This window comes from Diabrotica virgifera, chromosome 1 (assembly GCF_917563875.1).
Source record: "Diabrotica virgifera virgifera chromosome 1, PGI_DIABVI_V3a".
NCBI lineage: Eukaryota > Metazoa > Arthropoda > Insecta > Coleoptera > Chrysomelidae > Diabrotica > Diabrotica virgifera.
This window is the reverse complement of record NC_065443.1, coordinates 76,982,486-77,000,987: the sequence shown is the minus strand read 5'-3', so window position 1 is coordinate 77,000,987 and position 18,502 is coordinate 76,982,486. Positions and strand designations below refer to the sequence as shown.

The 18,502-nt window shown below is 31.3% G+C and overlaps 1 protein-coding gene across 2 annotated transcripts in view; it reads left to right on the top strand.

Annotated features, from left to right (window-relative positions):
• Positions 1-246: 246 nt before the first annotated feature.
• LOC114349408 (broad-complex core protein isoforms 1/2/3/4/5) overlaps positions 247-18,502 on the top strand; it is a 242,775-nt gene continuing 224,519 nt past the window's right edge. The window contains exon 1 of one of the 2 annotated variants that reach the window (XM_028299772.2): positions 247-659. The gene's annotated coding sequence lies outside the window, so the exon portion shown is untranslated. Of the gene's footprint in view, positions 660-16,267; positions 16,342-18,502 lie in introns of those variants that run through there. The other variant, XM_028299774.2, reaches the window with a different exon arrangement.

Sequence of the window (18,502 nt, the reverse complement as noted above, 5' to 3'; positions counted from 1 at the left end):
TATAATATAGTTATAGTTTTAAATGAGTTTAGACTATATTAGTAGTTGTTTAGAAAATGTTGGTACTGTCTGTATGACATTTGCCAATGTCAATTAAATAAATAAATAAAAAAATATTAATTACTAAAGTAATTTAAAAACGAATTCTATTTTGATTGGTGTACGTCGTACGTGGTGCCTCTCGCGAAGGTTCAGTTTGGCGAAAGTGAGCGGCCGTGCATTGCATTTTTATCGGGTACGATTTGGCAATGATGCCGCAAAACTATAGCGCGGGGTTAGTCCCCAGATGGACCACAATCTTAAATTTCGGATGTGCACTAACCTCAAGTTGCAAATCTTGATTTTCGCATAACTGTACAGTGTCGATAGAAGAGGGGGGATGACAGCTGCCTCCCTGGCCCCGCTCAGGTGCTCTTGCAGGTACCTATGAATTTTCAACCAAATAAAAAGTGGTCCTGCAACTTTAGGGGTTTTGGGAGTATTACGGACATTAGAGTATTACTAGACTTGACTACGGTTTAGACGCTAGTGTAGTGCTGAGCTCCGTGTGACCGGCTTGGTGCGCCTATGGAGATGATGTCTAAATACTTTTCTGTTTTGTACAACTAATTGTTTTCCGTTTTTCGGGTTTTTCGTTTTGTTTCGTCTGTTGATTTTCAGTGAGTTTTTATTTTTATTTTTTACTTATTTTTAATTTTAAGTTACATAAGATCGGACTTCCTGATACGTCACTGCAGCTGAACATAACAATTTTTTTTCCAAATTTAAATGTTGAAAATATTTATATTTACAAATAGATTTATATGTTTCTATACCAGAAATTGTTTTTGTTCTAAGCATAGCATCTAAAATTAAATATTTTTCTCAGAACAATAATGTTTTTGTTAAAAATAGAAATTAACAATACTAAAGCAAACAATGCAATTATTTCAAGTTATTCACCTTTGGAAATATATTTTGAAAAATATGTTTTTAACTTTAATCCAATTTTAAGTTACTGTTCCAATTAATTTTGTTATTTTACAGAATAAAAACTAAAATTGTAGATACTTTCCTTGCACAAATAAAAAAATCCAGAGATCAAACTAACAGTCTAAATTTTGTAAAATAATTAAAGCTAAATTTTATTTATTTTAAATATTAAATATAAACATACATAAGGTCTAATTCGTTCATATTCAGTATTTAACCAGCCAAGCTATTAAACTGCTTTGTAATATAAAAAGTCTTAATAAAACAACTTTGGAAAACCTAAAGGGAATCAAAGATATAATATAATGTTCCCTTATTTACCTGTTAAGTCAAGGCAATTTTGAGTTTTCAAGACAGATTCTGATATTTAATTATTATTTCAAATTAACTGTTTTTATAAACCCGTCCAACTACTGCTAACTATGTAATAACTTTAAAACGTATTTTCCTTAATTTTAGTTTCAGTAGGAATTTATAAAAAAAAAATAAAACAACTCTGAAAAACCTCAAAGCTAGGTACATACCAAAAATTTGAAATATTTGCAGTAGTATATTAAATATTGTTCCCAAGTTTTCAAGAAATTCAACATACATTTTTATCGAAAAATTATATTAGCATTATGAATTATTATTTGTTGCTATTAGTAAAAATTTTTAGAAATATTTTCGAATAAAACAGTTTTGTAAGATCTTAAATAGACTACCAAAGAAGTAAAATATTTTCAGTCGTGTCCGTGTTTTAATCTTCCATTAAAAGGGCGTAGGCGCAAAATCTTGGTCCTTGGTCCTTGGTGCATAAATGCATTCATGTTTTTCGAATCTTGAGAAAACTAATAAATATTTTTGAAAAATTTAAACGCAGAATGGATGATTACATTATTAGCGAGGGTCGAAAGTCCCTGAAAACTTCTATATTGTTTATTTGAATAAGTTACAGTGGTGAAAATAAGAGAAAATTTAGTGTGATTTTTAAATTCAAATATTTCATTCAAAAGAAAGCTTTTGTTTATTCTAAGGGACTTTCGACCCTCGGTGATAATGTATGATGTAATCTTTCATTCTCCGTTTAAATTTTTCAAAAACATTTATTAGTCTTTTTAGGATCCGAAAAAAATTAGTGCATTTAAATAGCATTGGATATTTGCGCTTACTCCCTTAAATGATCTTAAATGATACATCAAGAGAACTTGGTGTTTTCGATATAGATTCATATATCAATTTTTACTGAAAAATTATCAATTTTTACATTTGTTGGTTTATCATTGGTCGCTATTTGTTATTTTAATTCTTTAGTAGTTGATTGGTTATTGTTATATACTCATACAAACCTTCATAAACATTTAAACATCTAAAATAATGTGCTAAAATTATAAAATGTTTTCACTCGTAGACGTAACCTTATATAATATACCTATATCTAATAGTAGTACTCTAAAATTGGTACCAAAAGTCCATAATAATCAACCTCGATGTAAGTCACTCTTTATGAGTATAAAAATGCTCAGTTTACCTTACTTTTTCTATTTTCTCGTTGTTTTGGTAACTTTCTAGTAATTTTTCAGTCTTGTTACCATCCATCTAAAAGTTTATAATATAGATTACTTGGTGAATATATTTTTGCTCACTTATTGGATTTATATTCTTTTCGATGGTGCAAAATCAACATTAGGTTATTCTATTCTTGAAAATATTGACCATTTTAGGAACAGATGTATAGCTTTTACCATTTAGGAAATGATCTCATGTGAAAGTTTTTTACTTGGAATATTACTGAAGTGATTATTATTTTGAAGTGATTATAGTGAAAACTATTGTCAAAACCCTAATTTAAAGCCCTCGTCATGTATGAAATATTGCATTCTATCTCATAAATTCTTCTGCTTTTGGTGCCTATTCGTTTCGGATATTGGCGATCATTCTGGCTATAATTATTTTATTAACTTATGCTTTAAATATATTAGTTGTTTGTTGTGGAGAAGATTTTTAACCATGATATTCTTTTTTCCCAATTCCTCGCGTTACGAATACTTTGCCTTGAAGGATTATTTTCAGTAATCTATATTTAGTGCTGTTTCTCGTTATGTGTCCGAGATATTCTAACTTTCTTCTTCTAATCGTATACTTCACTTCTCTTTATTTTCCCATTGTTCGTAGTACGGTCTCGTTGGTTATCTGGTCCGTCCATGATATCCTTAGGATGCGCCTATGTAGCTACATCTCGAAGGCTTCAAGTCTTCATAAATCAACTCATCAAATCAAATCATCTCATAAATGAACGATGGTTTTCTTTATATTGACATAAGTCGTACAGATTACTATTATTTTCGATAATGATTTCATGGCTCTTACCTTTAAAAGCTTTACCCATTGATATACACGTAACATATCATATTTTTTTAATTGTACCAATTATAAATAATTTGTACAGCAAATTAAAAAAAAATATTTTTCTACGAGCGTGCAAAAAAGTGGACTTTCTGCGCACGCGTTTTACTTTAGAAAGTTTTACTTTTCCGCATTACTTTTCCGCACTGAATTTAGATATTTTAATATGGCCTTAAAATAATTATAATACATGCAATAAACTAATATTTAGATATTATTTACTAATTTATTTCAAATGTATCTTATTGTGTTCATGTTATAATGAAATTAACGCGACAATTCGATGAAATAAAATTGTTTTGGCATAATATTCGAAAGTCAAATCAGTAGAAAATAGGTTTGTTCTAGCAAACAGTCAAACTAGTCAGAAACCGTCAGCAAACAGTTGTTCAGTGAGAGAACATAATACAGTCACCAGTGCTATCTCCTCTACTCGCGCTGGTCGACTATTCGCTGATGGTTTCAAACCGTTTGAAACTAATGCTAGAACAAACCTAATAACAGTGGTTTTGAATCGTCGTCATGGAAACCAAGATCGTCATCCTAACCAATTAGTTATATTGAAAGGTCGGTTTTGACAACCTTGTCAAAGAATTAATTTGTGTATGTATTTTCATATTAATTCAATTAATTTATTAAGATTTGGTAATTTTTTAAACGCTCGTAGAAAAAATATTGTTCCTAACTCTTGCGGAAAGTCTCTTTTCCGCACTCGAGTGCTTGCCGAACTCCGCTTCGCGTCGTTTGGCAAACTGCAATCGCGTGCGGAAAAGTATGACTTTCCGCACTTGTTAGGAAATAACTATTTCTATATAAAATTTTACTAATTCAAAGCGTAATTTTAATATCATATTAGTAAATTATCCTGAGTATCTTCACTTAGACAATATTTAAGCTCCGTATATAATATATAAAACTAGTTTTACTAATATTGGCCCATAGTTGGCTCATTATAAAAATATATAAATTATTTGTAATAGCCATATTTGGACATAGGTCTCCCGTGGCATATCCAACATTCTTCTTAAATCTAGTAAATAATTATTCTAAGTTTTGACGTTCATATCGGACGTTAAAACGATAATAAAATCATTTTTTTAGTTAAATTGTGGCTTATTTTCCATTTAGAATAGTTATTTACAAAAATGCCACAAAGAAATAGCTTCTTAATCTAGTATCTAGCGCTGGCATCCTTCATCTTTATTTAATCTTCTTAAAATAATCGCTGTGTCTAATTTGAAATATTCTCTTTTCTCGGTCATATTCTCATACCTACGCTCTATGTAAGCGAGACCTGCAAGTTTAACAAAGGTACTGAGCTAAAACTAGATAGATGGAAGCAGAAAATTCTTTGAAAATATATGAATGTGTACAGCAGACTGATGGATGGAGAAAAAATAAAAATTAAATTATATGAATAAACCAAAATAGGAACATTTGTGAAAGTTAAAATATATAGGTGCCTCGGACATGTAGCTTGGATGACAGAAGAGGTAGAAAATATTAATGGGAAATGACACCCAGCCGGAAAACCCACATATTGGTCCGCCGCCAAAAATTAGAGACCCGATTTGATTAGAGATTTATATTTTAAGAAAAGTTGAAATAAATTTTATGAAAAGAGATGAAGCTAATGCCATGATTCTGAAAACTCTAATATTACTGACAATTAATCAGCGTATTATATTAAGAGAAAATAACCCTACCGTTACACAAAATGGAACAGATTGGAACAGAAAAGCCATAGAATCATGGCAAAAAAAAGGAAATTAAAAAAGTAAGAATTAAAATTCCCGCTCAACAATTAAGAAAAGAAAGAGACAGAATTAAAAATGAATCTTAATCAATACCTAATCGCTCTTACAGATGTTTAAACCACTGAATAATAGCTATGGAAATACTGAAATATACAAGAATTAACAGACCAACGCAACAAATCTCGTCAATTTGAAAAGAAGATGGAACATAGACACGTGACTAGAAACAAAAAAACAAATCTATTCACTCTATAATTTTGAATTTATTCCAAAATCCTTGTCCTTTTCAAGCATAATCCCTTTTAGGAAAAGAAGTTTTTAAATATTCTTTTTACAATCTCCATTCATCCTTCTCTGTACTGGGCTAGTTGTTCGGCTTCGTAATCCTTGGTTGACCAGGATTTTTGTTTCGTCCACACAACGGTTTAGAGCTCTTACCTTAGTTCTTTTCATTTAATACTGCCCTCTATTTTCAGTTTTTCCATCCTACCTATTCTTTGGCACAGCCTTTGCTATTTAATTTCTGTTCTTTGTTCTTTTAAGGATCCACTTTTCGGATGCACATGTGGCTATGAAAAAAATTAGTGGTATTATCTTAATTTTGTGTGCATTGCTTTGCTTGAATTTTACCAAATTTTTACCGTTTTATCATGGCTGTTCTTGCAACGGTAACCTTTCTACGTATCTCTCTGTCACATCCTCTTTCGGTTGTTATAAGAAACTCCAGGTATATGAAGCTCTCTACTACTTCGAAGCCCCCAATCTCTTTAACGTGTTGAAGATTTTTCTGTAGTTCCAAAATCACGGTATGAAACATAATAATAAAGCGGAAAACGTCGATGATTAGGATACAGAGCACGAAGTGAATAATAGTACTGATCAAGGAATAGTAAAAGCTAACATAATCAAATTACTAAAAACTAATATTAATCTCAAAATCGTCTCGAGATTTGACAATACAAGGAAATATGTTCCAGTAATGTGAAAAACTTCTCAACTAATCATGATCCTCTAACCGAAAAATCCAATAAATAACATGAAACCATATAAAGCCATAGCATTGCTACCAATTATCTCCAAACTCTTTGTGAATATTCTGCTGATAAGAATACAATCTATACTTGACCAACAAAGAAATTATTCCACACGGGTTTAGAAGTACTTCCAAATCACTATAATTCTTTGGTGTAAAAGAAATATGGCACTGTATTAGTGAGCTTTGCTTGATTCCAAAGAGTACAAAACCGAATACTAAGAAATATACTGAAATATAGCTCCAAAGGTTAGAATTTAATAAATAACCAAGATCTACTCAAGATAAAATAAGCACAACCCTTCGAATTTGTATGATAAGTTTGATAAGGGTCAGTTTAAGCTCAGACAATAAACCTAGTTACATTAGTAAAGTGCCTATTAATTGTCTGTCTATTACTCTTATGAAAACAGCCACTATAAATCTACAGTGATTAGCGCGCTAATATCCGGAAAAATAACGCAAAAGATGTAAAATATAATACATTGTGAACTAAAAAGAGATGAAACTAGTAGAGGTGAAAATCGATATAAACGTATACAGTGATGAGCGTGATAATAACCGGTAAAGTAACAACGCAAAGGATGAAAAACATAATACATTATGAAGTAAAAACATGAAACTAGTAGAGGTGGAAGTTATCGATATAAACGTATCAATTACAATTACATTACACAGTTTCCCACCTTCAGATGTATCGGAGGAGTATGAAAACAGTCACTATGACAAAAGAATTTTATAAAATACTCCTGTCACAAACGTCTAAAGATGGGAAAATATGTAATGTAATGTTAATTTATACGTTTTTATCGGTAATTTCCACCTCCATTAGCTGTATCCCTTTTTATTTCACAATGTCTTATGTTTTCGACACTTTGCGTTTTTTTCCGGTTATTAGCGCGCTCATCACTGTAAATTAACATTTATATTACATAGTTTCCCACCTTAAGACATCTGCGACAGGAGTATTTTATAAAATTCTCCTGTCACAGTCACAGTTGTCATACTCCTCCGATACGTCTAAACTTGGGAAACTATGTAATGTAATGTTAATTTATACGTTTATATCGATAATTTCCATCTCTACTAGTGTCATCACTCTATACTTGTTACGAGATCCGCGTATCGCATGGATATTTTCATTAGCCCAAATGTGTGAGTTCTTCTTCTTCTTTTTATATAGACATCACTCTGTCTGTTTTTCAATGTGCCTCCAGTAAGTTGTTATTATATATTTTTCGTGGTCCTCCCACTGATCGTCTTCCTATTGGGGAACCGTCTCTCGCCGTCCTTACTACTCTATTTGTTGTCATTCGGCTTATGTGGTCGTTCCATTCTACTTTTCTGCTTTTCACCCAGTTATTAATGTTGTCCACCTTGCATCTCCTTCGTATATCTGCACTTCTAGCTCTATCCCACAGCGTCTTACCATCGATTTTTCGCAATGTTTTCATCTCTGCTGTTTCTAACATTCTTTTTGTCCTTTCTGTGTCAGGTCGTGTTTCTGCCGCGTATGTCATTATTAGTCTGATGACTGTTTTGTAAATTCTGCCTTTCACTTCTTTTCCGATGATTTTATTTCTCCATATTGTTTCATTCAGGCAACCTGCGGCTCTGTTTGCTTTATTAACCTGATCTTCCACTTCTGTTTCCAGCTTTCCGTAGCTGCATAGTGTGATGCCCAGATATTTAAACTCCATGACTTATTCTATTATTTGACCCTCCAGCTCTAATTTAGAATGTGTGAGTTGCACAATTTATTTATTCCATTCGTCGTAAATTGAGCTTCCTCAGTAAATAGGGTCCGTACAATAAGCGATCATTATTCGCTATCCATATCGCAAATACCAAAAGCCATTTGGCGTTCCGCAAATAGCCAAAAATATTTAAGTAGGAGGATTCATAAATTATTATTATTATGTATAGAAAATATATAAAGTACTTTAATACTTATAGATAAAAGTGATCTGTCTAAAATGTAACCATCAATTTTGCACGTATTACTCAACTAATTTAAATAATAATTGCGTACTTAAATACTAGTGTCGGATGAGCACAAGATAAAAGAAATAAAATATTCTTATTAGCAAAAATAAAAATAATAAAGATTTTTATACAGGGTATCCCGAAAAGATTGGTCATTAATTATACCACAGATTCTGGAGTAGAAAATAGGTTGATTGAACCTCACTTAGCTATATACAATAGTGCACACAAAAAAAGTTACAGCCCTTTGAAGTTACAAAATGAAAATCGATTTTTTTTTTCATATATCTAAAACTCGTTAGAGATTTTTTATTGAAAATGGACATCTGGAATTTTAATGGCAGCAACATCTAAAAAAAAAGTAAAGTGAAATTTGTGCACCCCATAAAAATTTTATGGGGGTTTTGTTCCCTTAAACCACCACAAACTTTTGTGTACGTTTCAATTAAATTATTATTGTGGCACCATTAATTAAACACCATGTTTTTAAAACTTTTTTGCCTCATAGTATTTTTTGATAAGCCAGTGTTTATCGAGATATTTTGAATATTTGTCGAATACACCACATACTTGTATATGGTTAAGTATGATAATAGACACCTGTTAATAATCTGAATTTCCAATTTCCAATCTCCGATAGGAGTGGCATAAGAAGAAGAAGAATAATCTCAAAATTTATTTATAACTTACATTTTTGTATATTTTGAAAAAGAAGCCACGTCCCGATAAAAGGTGACATCAAAAAAATACTAAGAGGCAAAAAATTTTAAAAACACTGCGTTTAACTAATGGTACCACAATAATAGTTTAATTCGAACGTACACAAACATTTGGGGGGTTTAAAGGAAAAAAACCTCCATAAAATTTTTATGTAAATATATTAAAAAGAAGCCGCATCTCGATAAAAACTGGCTTATCGAAAAAATATTAAGGGCAAAAAAGTTTTAAAAACGTTGTGTTTAACTAATGGTACCACAATAATTAATTAATTGGAAGGTATACAAAAATTTTATGGGGTTTAAGGGAACAAAATCTCCATACAATTTTATGGGGTGGACAAATTTTACTATAATTTTGTTTTAAGATATTCCTGTCATAAGAATGATACATGTCCATTTTCAATAAAAAATCTCTAATAGTTTTCGATATATTGAAAAAAATCGATTTTCATTTTGTAACTTCGAAGGGCTGTAACTTTTTTTATGAGCACATTTTTTGTACTAAGGTAAGTTAGGTTCAACTGAACTATTTTTGACCCCAGAATGTGTGGTATAATTTATGACCAATATTTTCGGGACCCTCTGTATATCGCAAGATAAAATATTGCAGTCAAGATGTTCTTCATCATTATCCAGCCTCCAACGTCCACTGCTGAACAAAGCCTTCTCGGATACTTATCCACTTCGTCCGATTTTACGATATCTGAATCCAATTTGTAGTCATTCGTTTCATGTCATCGATCCATCTCGTCGGAGTTACACCTCTGTTTCTGTTAGATTGTTTTGTCAACCAATCATCAACTGCTCTTGCTACATGAACTGTCCAGTTCCATTTTAGTGTTAGTATCCATTATTCTTTCAATAATGTCTGCTGCTACTGCTCTTTTGCCTCTAGGTACTCTATCACGTAGAGAAATCCTTAATAACATTATTTTCTTAAAAAAATTTAATGAAAAATCCTTTATAAAAGGTATAAAATTAATTAAAATCCCTTTAAGGGCTACATCGCAGAACGTTTTCGATATTTAAAATATCATCATCAGTGTTTAGAACTGGTTGATCAAAAGCTGAGCCACCAATGAAGTACCACTGTATAAACCCTTTAAATGGTATAAAAATATGTTATATTAGCATAGTTGCTTAGAATTTCAAAGGATGGACAATATTTATATATAATGTGTTATATTGTAAGATGTATTTATATAAGTATAAGCATAATATATTTGTATAAGAATGTGTATTTATTTTTTATCGTATATAAGGTGGATATTCGGTGCCTAACTATAGCAACGCTTCCTATGCAGTAATATTCCATCAAGTTTCAAATAATATAAGAATACATAATTACCTGACAAATAAATACTCTTATCTAGAAATCATTGTTATAATTACACAAAAAAATGTCACGGAATAATTTTTATCGTGATCTCTTTTTATTTACTTACTGCAATAATATTACAGATTAATTATAAAAGAGATAAGGGATGACGACATCCCTTACAATTAATTATCTTATGTTACGTTTGGATTTACGGTCACTACGGTCTTCGTAGAGCCGTGGCCTTCTGCAGTATTTTCTACCAATTCTCGCGATAATTAAATCTGATGCAGTCACTAGGATGCTATCAATAGTTCATCTAGCCTATTCTTTTATGGTCTTGATTTGAGTAGTCTGGCTTTCCAATTTATGTCAGTTAGCCGTTTTTGTTTCCTTTGATTCGGGCATAGGTGACTCAGCTATCTTAATCTAATACTATTAAAAATGTGAGCTGAGTAATAAATAAGAAAAACAGAGACAAACAAAGCAACAGAATAAAAGTTCCCAGGAGAAGTTCTTTAGTTACAAGACACGAAGGAATAAATAACGCACAGATTCAAAAACGTATCGATGTGAGCAGTAGACTCGGTTATTGGATAAACACAATCGCCGAATGGAGTTCGATAAGAAAAATAAAATAAAAGTGGAAGACTGGACTAATGAGCAGAATAAATCAGCAGCAATAAATACTATACAGTGATGAGCGCGCTAATAACCGGCAAAATAAAGCAAGAGATGGAAAACATATAAGTTTTGAGACAAAAAGGAACGAAACTAATGGAGGTGGGAGATTTGGCAATAAAAACCTATAAATTTACATTCTGCTTATTGTTTTTTCACCTTTAGACGTAACAGGCGAGTTTGGCAACCGCCACTGTGACAGAGGCAGTTTTAGTTGACATGCTCCTCTGATAAGTCTAACGGTGGGAAACAATAAATAGAATGTAAGTTTATAAGACTTTTATCGCTAAATCTCCCACCTCTACTAGTTTCATTTCTTTTTCTCTCCCAACTTAATATGTTTTCCATCCTTTGCGTTATTTTGCCAGTTATTAGAGCGCATCACTGTATAAATCCTTACTATACTGAATTCGCTCAGACGAGATTCAGTTTGACACATTCGGAATAGGAAACATACAACACAAAAATTCCTACATCACACTATTAACTGCTCAGATCAACTTATTCTTTCATTAAAAAAAGAAGAATTATAAGAAATAGTGGGAATGTATACTAATATTATAAAATTTTGTGAAATATAGTTCTACAAAATGTTTTTATTTTGTATAATAAATAATTTTCTCATTTGTTATCAATAGATACATTATAATGATGTAAATAAATAATTGATTGGCGTAAGGTTTATGTCATTTATGTCTGTTTACTATTAATAATATTGGCTATGAGCAGGTTTGTTTGGTTGTGTCACGTCTAGCAACCTAACTCCCCAAAAAAAGTTATCAACATCACAAGACAGTTGTGTCTCAGATTATCGAATCGACTTTAACAGTATGTAGTAGTAAAAGTCAGAAGCAGGTAGAGCATGGAACGTTTTGAGCATATTAAGAACCAAAGGTAATGATGGTAGAGATTTACGTATCATAGAAAACTTATATTAGATGCAGTCGTTCAAGTCAATGGCAGATTAACCGACAGTTACATTCACAGAGGCATCATACAGGGATGCATTCTATCCACGCTGTTACTCAATATATTTTCAACCATGGAAGATAAAGACTTTGGAATGAAAATCAATGGTTAATAATCATAGATTTTATGTGACAGATCCCAGGGACTTCAAGAGTTTTTGGATTTCGTAAACAAGACAGGAAGAGAAATGGGTCTGAAAATAAATATATCTAAGTAGGCCCGGCCCCAGGGGTGGGCGAACTGGGCGGCTGCCCAAGGCGGCAAATTTTAGACGACAGCCAATTTTTAAACTGAAGAAATAATAATAATAGATTAACAGATAACAGATCATAACAGATAACATATCATAAATTTACAACTAACTACTACAGTTACAAAATGTGCAATGGTGAAAATTTTTAGAGAAAGTCGTTAATGTATTCTGACAAACAATTATGTGTATTATTTTTTCTGTATTCTGTAAATATGTAAAATATTTTCTAATCTCAAAATTAAATTTACTGAAAATGGATAATTATTTTAAAACATGGCTGAAGCTTTGTCAAGCCACTCTAAGTCTCCAGCTCATCTACAGCCACAGCGACAGTGGGTAGAACAAACAATTAAGTAGACTAGAATCGGGCAAAACCATAGACGAAGAAACACAAAAAGTTCTAAATTCAGACACTCGCCATTGGAAAAATGTAATAAAACGACTAATATCAACAATACAGTTCTTAGCACAACAATGTCTTCCATTGTGGGGCGATTCTGATAAACTGTTTCATCAAAACAATGGTAAATTTTTAAAGCTTGTTGAGCTCTTTGTAAAAACTGATTATGTTTTACAAGAGCACGTTAGGAGAACAACGAATGGTAGTAACAAGCAGTATTACTATTTGGGAAAACGTATTCAAAACGAAATTATTCAAGTCCTTCATAACTAAATCAAAAATAAAATTTTAAACTTTTTGAAATCAGAACAGTATTATAGCATACTTTTAGATTGTACACCTGATATTTCTGGGGTGGAACAGATGACTATTGTTGTACGGTTTATCAATTTAGGTTCCTGTTCACAAAGTGTTAAAATTGCAGAACATTTTCTTGCAATTTGTGCCTGTACTGGAAACCACTGGCTTGGGATTAAAGAAGTTTGCGTTTGGAAGATATGAGAAAACAAGGGTATGATAATGGGGCAAACATGAAAGGGAAGAACTTAGGAGTTCAAAACAGAAGTTTGAAAATGAATCCTAGATCATTTTTTATACCATGTTATAGCCATTCACTCAACTTATTCGTGAACGATGCTGCTAAATTCTCACTGTTTGCAGCTTCTTTCTTTTCCTTAGTGACAAAAATTAACAACTTTTTGCAGCATCTATTCATCGTTGAAATCATATTTCTAGCCTGGCATTGAAACCTTTGTGGTTTCAATGAAACTACAAACTACGAATCTAGATGGAAAAGTAGAATTGATGCAATTACCCCCCATCAGATACCAAATTGAAGAAATCTACGATGCTCTTGTAGAAATGACCGTCAATAAAAATAACGATAAAACAATTGCTCATGAGGCAAGATGTTGAATTAATTGAATCAATGGATCAATCATTGAATCAATGGATCGGTACATTGAATCAATGTATCGGTACTAAAGTAGTAGGTTAAAAACAATTAGGAAATCTTTGTCAATATTGACTGTAGGGTAAATCTACTTTGGGATTTCAAAAGGTGGTATTTTTACACAAATTAATAAAAAACTTTTTTCCTGGGTTAATTTCGGTCAAAGTTAGAAACTCTTATTATTTAATTCACAGTTACTTCTATACATATACATAAAATTCTCCTGTAACAGTGTTAGTTACCATACTCCTCCAAAACGGCTTGACCGATATTTATGAAATTTTACACGTATATTCTGTAGGACTGAGAATAAGTTCTAATATATTTTTTATGCCCATAAATTATAAGAAGGGTTGCCCCCTTAACATTTTTTTTATTTTTTGGACAAAATTGTCTACCTTAATTTTCTGCGATGTAGAAATAAAAAATACATACAACCCTTAATTTTTACTCTTCTATCACCAATCCCTATTTTTTAATAGCCATCTATATATTTGCATCTATAAAATTCTCCTGTCACAGGGTTAGTTGCTATACTTCTCCGAGACCGCTTGACCGATTGTTATGAAAATATATATGTATATTTGGTAGGTCTTAGAATCGGTCGTAATCTATTTTTCATATCCCTGAGTGAGAAGGGGTGTTCCCCCTAACATTTTATAATGTTAGGTGGGGATATGTGTACATAACGTACTCTACAAGACTACGAGTACATACAAATTAAAGAAAATTGATCAAAATCCATCAACAAGCTCCGGAGATATTAATTGCAGCATATGTTTGAAGAATCAAGAAGAATCAAGAAACGATTTCGTTAGCACGTAATTTTTAAAGCTTTATTAACCACTTTATTGAAATTCAAAGTTTAGTCAAACTTTACACATAAACTATATACCTTGAACTTCAAAATGGGGCTAGTTAGGTTGCTTAATTGTTATAAACAAAGTAGCTGTGAATCAAATAAAAAAAGTGGCTAACTTTGACCCTGATTAACCTAGGCGAAAAGGTTTTTTTAATTCGTGTAAAAATACCAGCTTTTCAAATCCCAAAGTAGTTTTAGTCTAAACTCAATTTATTAACAAAGTTATTCAAATTGTATATAAGCCAAAAATGACCCTACTTTAAAAAATGTTTTCGGAATGATAAAAATGACTTTTAATGATTTTTTTAATGCATTGAAAATATAAGTATTCTTCTTTCACGCGGCTTCAACAGAATATCTATATTATTAATATTTTCTGAACAACAACATTGCAAAAAAAAGCTCTTTGGGATAAACAAATTGAATAATATTTAAACTAATTAACAAATCGTCTTAAATTTTTTTGTGCATTATATGGACTGTTTGACTCAACTTTTTATGCAATACGAATGTCTTAAGATTATTTTCTCAAAAGTTATAGCAATTTTTTTATTTTCAAAATTTTAATTTTGTTTTGAAATTTCCGAAGCAACAAAGGATCGGACTAAAATTCAAATTTAAACCTTTGCTCATCTACTAAGAGAAGGATACTATAAATAACATTTAATTACCCTATTTTTACCTGTAGCGATTTAAACGAAAAAGCTGCAAGTTTTGACGCTTATTTGTTAATAACTAAAATTCTCGTCCGAACTGTGACGGGCATTTTTGTATTTATAATTTATTAGGTATACAGTACCCAAAAAACCTATTTGCAACCTGGCTGCTCAAGTGTCCCGAACATGGTATATTTTTGCCTTATTTCCCTTGCGTATATATGGAATCATCTGGTATGTATTATTATTTTAAGCGAATTAAAGCTAAATTTAATTTTCTTTCAATGCACCTCTCCGGAGCCTAACTACAGGTTATATTCAACATACCTGCGAGCTATTAAAGTTCTTCAAATGTAAATTAAAGTATTGTTTGTACCGATCAAACTTCCCCTGACAACATGACCCTTCCTCTTTCAAATTTGTGAACAAATCTGACAGTTTCCGTTCTCGCTTGTCTTACTCGCCCTCTAAGTACACGAATTCGTTAATCGTCTAATTGTACATATCCTACTTTCGTTTAAAAATAGCACACTTTTCCAATTTCCAATGTTCCAGTCTTGGTGTTGAACATACCAATTTACGTGCTCAATCTTATGCTGCCTGCTCGGGATCCCGTAAGTTTCTCCTGCTGTATATGTAGTCATGGGTTGGGCATGGCAACTCTTCTTCTTATCGGTTCAACTAAAATACTTATAGGTATAGCTTCCAAGAGCTGCAGATTTCAAATACCTAGTGCTTCCATATAAGTTTGGTTGAGTGTAGTTGGGGGTCCTAACATGGCACCAAAAGAAGAAGAGTAGTAGTAGTAGACGGATATTTAAAATACCTTGAAATGTACAAATATTTAAGCAAAACAAACTACGAAAAGTCATAAACAATAAAAAGTTATTAGAAACTAGAAATAATAAATATAGAATTTTTTTTTATTATTTCATACATTGTAAGTCAGAAGATTGCGATGTCGTCACTATGGTGATCGCCAATATCTGATATAGCACACGCAGAAGATATTTTACTTTTTTAATTTATTTAACACTTATTTGTCTATTTTAACACATTTTTATTTAAAAATTGCGCTCTTCATATGTTTATTTATGCAAATTTACAAACCAATTTTCATATGATTTATATATAGCATTTAGAGGTTAACCAAAACTCTCAACACAGAGATTAGGTATATAGATAAAAATAGTAAAATATTAGATATCTATGTAAATAACATACATTTTGGTTAAATTGTAGCAATAGTTGTTTTATTTCAACTATAAAATGTAGTTTATCTATGTTTAGAGTGATTACATATGCCAAAATATGTAAGTAGTTATCAGTAAGTTTACACTTCTAATAGGATAATGTGTTTAGTGTGCAAGAAAGGGGGGACCATATCTTTGGAAACAGGTAAGCCTATACTAGGTGTTAAATAGACAACCGAAGAATAAAAACAAAAACATAACATTTCATAGAATGCTAAATTTGTTCTTATATAAAAGTTTGGACCTAAAATATTGCAAAACAAAAATTTCTTTTTTGTAGAGGTTATGGTTATGTGTCTTAGAAATACATTAAAATTATTGAAACTATTTGCTCGATTTGGTAACAAATTCTAGTTTTTTTGTAGTTTCTTAATTAAAAAATTTTGGTTTTATATTTTTGGTATTCTGGTATTAACTTTTATTAGAAGACCGTTGCTGTGAAGAAATATCAGTCACCAGATTAGTTATCAATAATGTAACTGAGTATTACCACCAATTAACACAAAATGTTTTTGGCCTTATTTTGTATGACCCTGCACTATATCTTTAGATCATTCAACAATTCTTTGATCTCCCTGTTTACTTTTTCTCACCTTATATCTATGAAATTGTGTATCTATTTTTCATCGTTATTTTTTCTTTTTTTCTTAAATTATGAATTCAATCAACTGCTTATTCTCTCTTCCCCGTTATGTTCGTGTCTGCTATTTTTTTTCATTCGCTTTAATATTTGCTCATGTTTAACTTGCATATACTAACGCTGTATACAGGGGGTTTCATTAATAATTATCCATAGCAACTGGAGAAACCTTAGCACAAAATACGAATATTTAACCTAAAACACTTAAATAAAATGTGGTTCCTTACTGAGTTACAGGGTGTTTTATCTAAAAATTAAAAATTATTTTTGCTCAGCATTTTAAAACTATTCAACGTATCCTTTTCAGACTTAACAGGAAGTATAGGTACTATACCAACTACTAAATTATGTTAAACAAACGTTTCTGGATATTACCAGAGGCGTACGACTGGGGAAAGTGAATGATTGACCCTTTCCAAATTCTGCGCCACTGGCGAAATTACTATTTTAGTTCAATTTTTGGATTCTCCAATGCTTCCTATGAAAATATTATTCCCTTTATTCATAACGATAAAGTCATTATTTTTCGAGATCTTTGTAGTTAAAAATGAAACGAGACAGTTATTTTGATTAATGTATTGTGTCGCTTTATTTTTAATTTCAAATATCTCGAAAATTAATCATTTTATAGTTACGAATGAAGAGTATATTATTTACATAAAAAGTATTGCAAAATCAAAAAATAACACTAAAATAGCAATTTCGTCAGTGGCGTAGAATTTGGGAAGAATCCCCTGTCGTACGCCTCTGGTAGTAGCTAGAAACGTTTATTTACCTTAATGTAGTAGGGTGTACAGTACCTACGCTTTCTGCCAAGTATGATAAGGCTACGACAAATAGTTTTAAAGTACTGGGTACAAAAGTAATTTTTAAATTTTAATCATATGAATCATATTATCATAAATAATTTAATTATTAATCAAAATAACTGTGCCGTTTCACATTTAACTTCAAATATCTCGGAAACTAATGACTTTATCGTTACCAATGAAGAGTATATTATTTACGTAGAAAGTAATGGAGAATCTAAAAATGGCTCTACAATAGTAATTCCTCCAGTGGAGTACAATTTGAGAAGCGTCAACCATGCTCCATCTCTGTCGTACGCCTCTGGTAGCAACTAGAAACGTTCGTTTATTATAATTTAGTAGGGTGTCTAGTAGTCGCATTTTCTGCCAAGTATGAAAAGAATACGTCGAATAGTTTTAAAATGCTGAGTAAAAATAATTTTTAAATTTTTAGATAAAACACCCTGTAACTCAGTAAGGAACCACATTTTATTTAAGTGTTTTAGGTTAAATCTTCGTATTTTGTGCTAAGGTTTCTCCAGTTACTATATGGACAATCATTAATGAAACACCCTGTATAGCCAGATCAGGGAACACAAAATTTTACGAAAACCTCCAAAAAAATAAAAGAAGGATGAAAATTTGGGAATAGGTAGTTAATATTGTCTATTATTATATAAGAAAAAGTTTACAATTCTACATCCCCTCCATTTTACAAAAATTGGAAAATACGGGGTGAAAAATATTTTCTCGGGGTGAAAAAATATACGTTCAAAATAAGTCCGGAATTGGATAAAATTACCAATTCTAAGCAACTTCTGTTCTATAGAGTTTTCTTACTAAGTCAATACTTTTCGAGTTATTTGAGAGTGAATATG